A 5,201-nucleotide genomic window follows, 5' to 3' on the forward strand; every position below is an offset into this window, starting at 1 on the left:
TGATTATAGTTTCATGTACCCCTTACCCTTAAAAGTGGCTAGAAAGTTTTTTGCATTTGAACTGTGACAGACACAAATCCTTCCTAAACTTCAATTGACATGCGAAGAACTTGCTAGTGCCTGCATTGCAGATTATTAACATCAGGATGTCCCTGGCGGTAGATGGATTCTCCTGCACATGCACTTCAGATGTTCCAACCTTTGCTACAACCACCGTAATCAATATGCTGATTATTCGCTGAGAGCTCTGGAGTTTTGACCATTCAATTGTGTCCGAGTCTAAGACCCCACTATGACCTCCTTCCATCATCACTTGAGGAATAAGGGAATCTAAAAACTTAATTTTGATATTCTTATTTATCATTGAGAAAGCTTTAAGAGGTAGGCGCTTTATATGGACCCCAAGCCCCAAAACCAGCATAGCAACAATTACAAAACTGCCCTACAACACATAAAACAATAAACACCCTCGAACAAAAGAAAAAAATTAGACATATGGGTCTTCATAGAACTCGACTATGTCGCCTATACATTTAAGTTTTTTCTTAGCTATCTTCGATTATAATTATTTAACATAAGTTCTATTAGCTTACTACTGTTTCATATAGTCAATCCTATACTTTTTGTCAGAATTTTAGGGATTTTTCTTCTTTTCGTATCTTCTATTTTTTTACTTTCTAGTTTAGTTGTTTCTACTTTTAGGATTAGTTATTGTTGGCAATTTCTACTTCTTTTTCTAGCATGAGGATTTTATGGCTTTTCTAATGTGGTGGCCTTCCCCTACTATTTATCATGTAATTGAGTCTCAGTAAATTGAAGAGGAATAATTATCTTTCCCTCCCAAAAGCTTTATGGTATCAGAGCTCATCTTCATCTTTGAAACGTCAACTTGATCCCTTAGAGATCGTCCATTTCGAGTCTATTGGGCGACTCTTGCCCCTATCGGGTTTGCCCTATACCATTTTCTTCGCGACCCCTTACGGCCCAACCTTGATTATAGCTTGTTTGGAATGCAACAACTGGATCGTGGCTGGGAAGACAACGACTAGATTGTGGCTTTTGGAAACTTCTTGCGAGATAGCCACAATTATAGCTCGTTGGAAGGTAATGACCAGATTGCGACATTAGCTCATGATGCAATTGCTATTAGATTCAGCTGGGAAGGCAATGACTGAACCACACCATTCAGTGACATGAGGTATCCCTTATCTTTCCTCCGATCGTGCATCTTCATTGGAAGAATCATCCAGTTTTCCATCGCGAAGGAACTCACAATCAAATCAACTGTACGTGCCTCTCCTTCTAAGCCATGGTTTTCGTCTTTGAAGTTGTCGTAGCCGTTACTCAGCTATTTCTTCTTTGTAGTCGCTACTCACAATCAAAGTTGTCCGCGTTGCAGCAGCTTGCTCGGAAGTGTGCAACATGCTGACGAGGGTTCTCTGTTCCATCAAATGTTTTGAAAGTAGGTGGTACGAAGCCTTTTGGGTAGGGCACCGCATCGAATTCCTCTGGATATGGTCTACCCTTTGGAATCAATGCTCCTCCTTTGGATTGGGCTAAGACTTCCCTTATTTGTTGTTCAACCATCTGTTTGATGTCCTTTTCCGGTATTGTGTTCTGAGCTGACTCTCTATTTTCATCTGCAATATGAATGATTTCTGGTTGGTTTGCTTCTGGAAAAGCTACTCTCGGAGCTTGGGATTGATTCTGAAATGCAGCTATAACGGCCATCATCTCCTCCATACTTTTCTGCATCTGCATAATATGTTCATCTCTTTGTCGGATGTCTCTCCGCAGCTCATCAACGACGTTCTCCTCGGTGGGCGAAGGAGCATCGCGCGATGATGCAGTCTCAACCACTAGGATTTCTGCGAAATCTTCATCCATATGATCCGACAAATCACATTCTTCATTACTTATGTTTCCTTGTTCTTTTGACAGTTTAGTGATTTCAGCCCTAAGCTTCTCCAATGTGTCTTGAATCGATTTCCCCTTAATGATTTTGAGATCGACTGGGGACTGTTGTTGTACATCTTCTATTAACACCGACTTTGACACTACCGGAAAACTAGAATCTGGGGCATCAGACTTAGAATCCTTTGCAGGGAGACATCCTTTTGATCCATGTTGCTGCACCAATCCAACGAGATTAGGTTTCCGGAACTTCTCCTTTGGAACCAAAGTCCGGAGACTAGACGTCTCGTTGGTGGCCTCGGCTCTCCGGGATAAGTCGAAATCCCTAACACGCGGTTCAGATACGATTGCCTTGGACCCAAGCGAAACTGGATCGGTCGGTGCTCTGTGGGCTTCCGTGAGGCGGCAACAGTAACAACATGTGTAGCAGCGGTATCAGAACGTTCTCCCCAGCGAAGCTTAACAGGAATGCGAGGTCGTTGTGCCATTGTCTCACTGCTATCTTTTCTCAGAATCTCTGCTCGGACTCGGGGCGATATTGCGCACCCCATCCTTCTTATTATCTCGGCAACGGAGCAACGCTCGTTTCGGGCTAATCTTTCAAAAACTAAGCGGGTTTGTGCAAAAGGCTCATGTCTCTTTCTCTTCTCGCTCTGGCGGTGAGGCAGTGACGGCATTGCGGTGGCGATCCTATGAGCACTCTCCTCCTCGAGAGCGGCAGACAATGGGTGAAACCTGCTTCCTCCGAGAAGAGGTGCGGTCTCAGACAACCCAATTTCCTCCTGTTGAGGAATTTCTTTGGACGGAACAGTTTTCAAAGCTTCTGCCCTTTTAGCCTTCAAAATTTTACGGTTGGGGTTCCTCCGTTGAGTCCTGGTAAGTCGACCGGACTTCGAACTAGAACCAATTTCAAACACAGACGGCGGTGGGCCAGTGGCAAGAATTGAATTTTCTTCGTACAAAATTTCTTTTCCTTTAGACACTGGTGGGGAAGTAGGTGCAGTCACAGTAATCCTAGCGGGAGTGAAAGTGAAAGTCTTTGTAGAAACGGGAGCAGCTCTGGTAGTAACAGGGGCAGCTGACTTAATGGGAGCAGAAGTGACCTTTGCCCTCTTGAGGGAAGGGAAGTCTTGGCCACAATTCAAGTTGAATTTAGTGGACGGCTCTTGGACATCCGGGGCAACGACTTTCATTATGACGAACGGGGTCTTACCGAGTACTACATCAAACTCGTCAAATCCAGACCCAAACTTAATCTTGGATCCCACCTGGCGGGCATCCCTACTAGTAGGCAAGTTGCACGAGAAGGTCAACGTTGGAGACGACATCTTTCCTGTCAGTTCAAAAATTGTTGAATGTCAGAGTACTGTGCTCCTTTTCCAGGTAAAATAACTTTGCTAAAAGTACAAAAGTTGACGAAATTGTCTTATGAACTGGGCGTTTCTTTCGAAACTTATCCAAGTGATTTTGACTTGAATTCATTTTGTTGTTGTCATGTTGTGTCTTTTGTTCAAAATTTTGTCTGATTCTTTAACTGTGAATGTTTGTTTTGGGCATTGGGTTGTGAAGTTTTAATATTATCGAGGAAAGCTTCCAAGGTAAAATTTGAGGTGACTTGTGAAAAGAACAAGCTGAACTCGGAAGAGAGATGAAGCGATCATGAGGTACAAAACCCGGTCAAGAATTGGAAAAGACCCATTCCACATCAGACTCACTTCGACCCTAACCTACCACACCTATTGGGGGTTCATCCCACTAAACCCTAGGGATTCCTGGACCCCTCTGCTTAAGGATGGTTAAGCAGATGGTCCTGAAATCCAAGAAGAGTTGACCATACTGTCTTAAGAAAGAAATGAGCACAACATGTCAACGGAAGAACAACAGTTTGGCCCACGAGGGACATGGACACACTGTCGATGTATGAAGACAAAACCTCTTGATCAAAATGGAGTGAGGAACTAGTCCCCAGCGGAGTCGCCAGAAATTGTCGGTCAACTTTTTTTGATAGATTTTGAAAATATGGTATATGAAAATAATTTTTGAGATTTAATTTAAATTTAAAAGATATATAGTTTAGGTTTTGAAAGTAGTATGTTTTAAAATGAGACCAAATAGATCTCATTCGTCCAATAGTTTGCATAATCGTGTCTGACACCCTGAATACTACGCATTCCAAGAGAAAAGTGTAGACCCCGATAATAAGCCCAATTCTGCAAACTAAGAGATTTGTGACATTCATTTGGTCTGCGAACCTTTTATATATGACCGATAAATTCCCCTATTTAATATAAAAATTAAATAGGGTTTATTTTACCTGGGTTCCAAGTTCCCTATAGAGGCAAGCCCCTATAGTTAATTACATCCCAAATGACGGGAGTCACTTGAGAAAACTCTCGATAATGATCAATAGATCTAGTTTTCAAGAATTCAAGGTTCAGGTTTTCAAGGTAGGATGAGGAAAACCAAGTGGGAATGACTCAATGCGGAACACTTATTTTCAGGAGTCCAAAGGAAGGAACAGGTAGGGGATATCATAGAGCCTGAGGAGAAACCTCAGTGACATCCCGGACTATCCTAATGTATGGTTATGTTTTGGAAAAGATGTTATTCTATAGTTCAATCCTGCCAATTTAATTACTTAGGACTTACATTTGTATAATACCCGATTATGCAAATAGCCCACAGAGAAATGAGGGTTTACATCGTACCGTACGATAACCTCGGAACCTAAATCGAGTTAGAACTCATGTCGCACAACATAGTTGTACGAGAGCCTAAAAAGGGAGTATGAGGATTTACGCCACGCTAGGCGAGCTACCTCGAAATCCTATGTGTTATTATTATACTAGGCAAAAATAATGCTGAAGAAGATCTTGCTGCTCGCTCCAAGTTCCTCGTCCTGCTGCCCACAAAGTTGGTTTCAAGCTCCTGTCGTTGCGATGACTCCAAGGTTTAAGTGTTTGAGATTGGTGATTTGTGCTTCACGGTTTGGTGTCAATGTTTGGTTTTGTTTTGTTTCGATTTTGGTTTTGCATGGAGAATAAACAAATCGCAGGTAAATGAAAGGTACTTGAAATGTAAAATGCAGTAGGTAAAATGCTGTAGATAAACTGTAAAAGCGTACCTGGGCATCTGCTACTATTGCGTGATTAATATTGCGAGCATAATATGATTTGCAACAGATCTTAATAAACTTGCAAGAAAATTAAATAAAGCAAGAAAACACAGCATGAAAGTCATAAAAACAAGTAGTAAAAATCACAAGCAAAAGAAACATATAACCACAT

The sequence above is a fragment of the Phalaenopsis equestris genome, unplaced genomic scaffold (assembly GCF_001263595.1).
Source record: "Phalaenopsis equestris unplaced genomic scaffold, ASM126359v1 Scaffold000507, whole genome shotgun sequence".
NCBI lineage: Eukaryota > Viridiplantae > Streptophyta > Magnoliopsida > Asparagales > Orchidaceae > Phalaenopsis > Phalaenopsis equestris.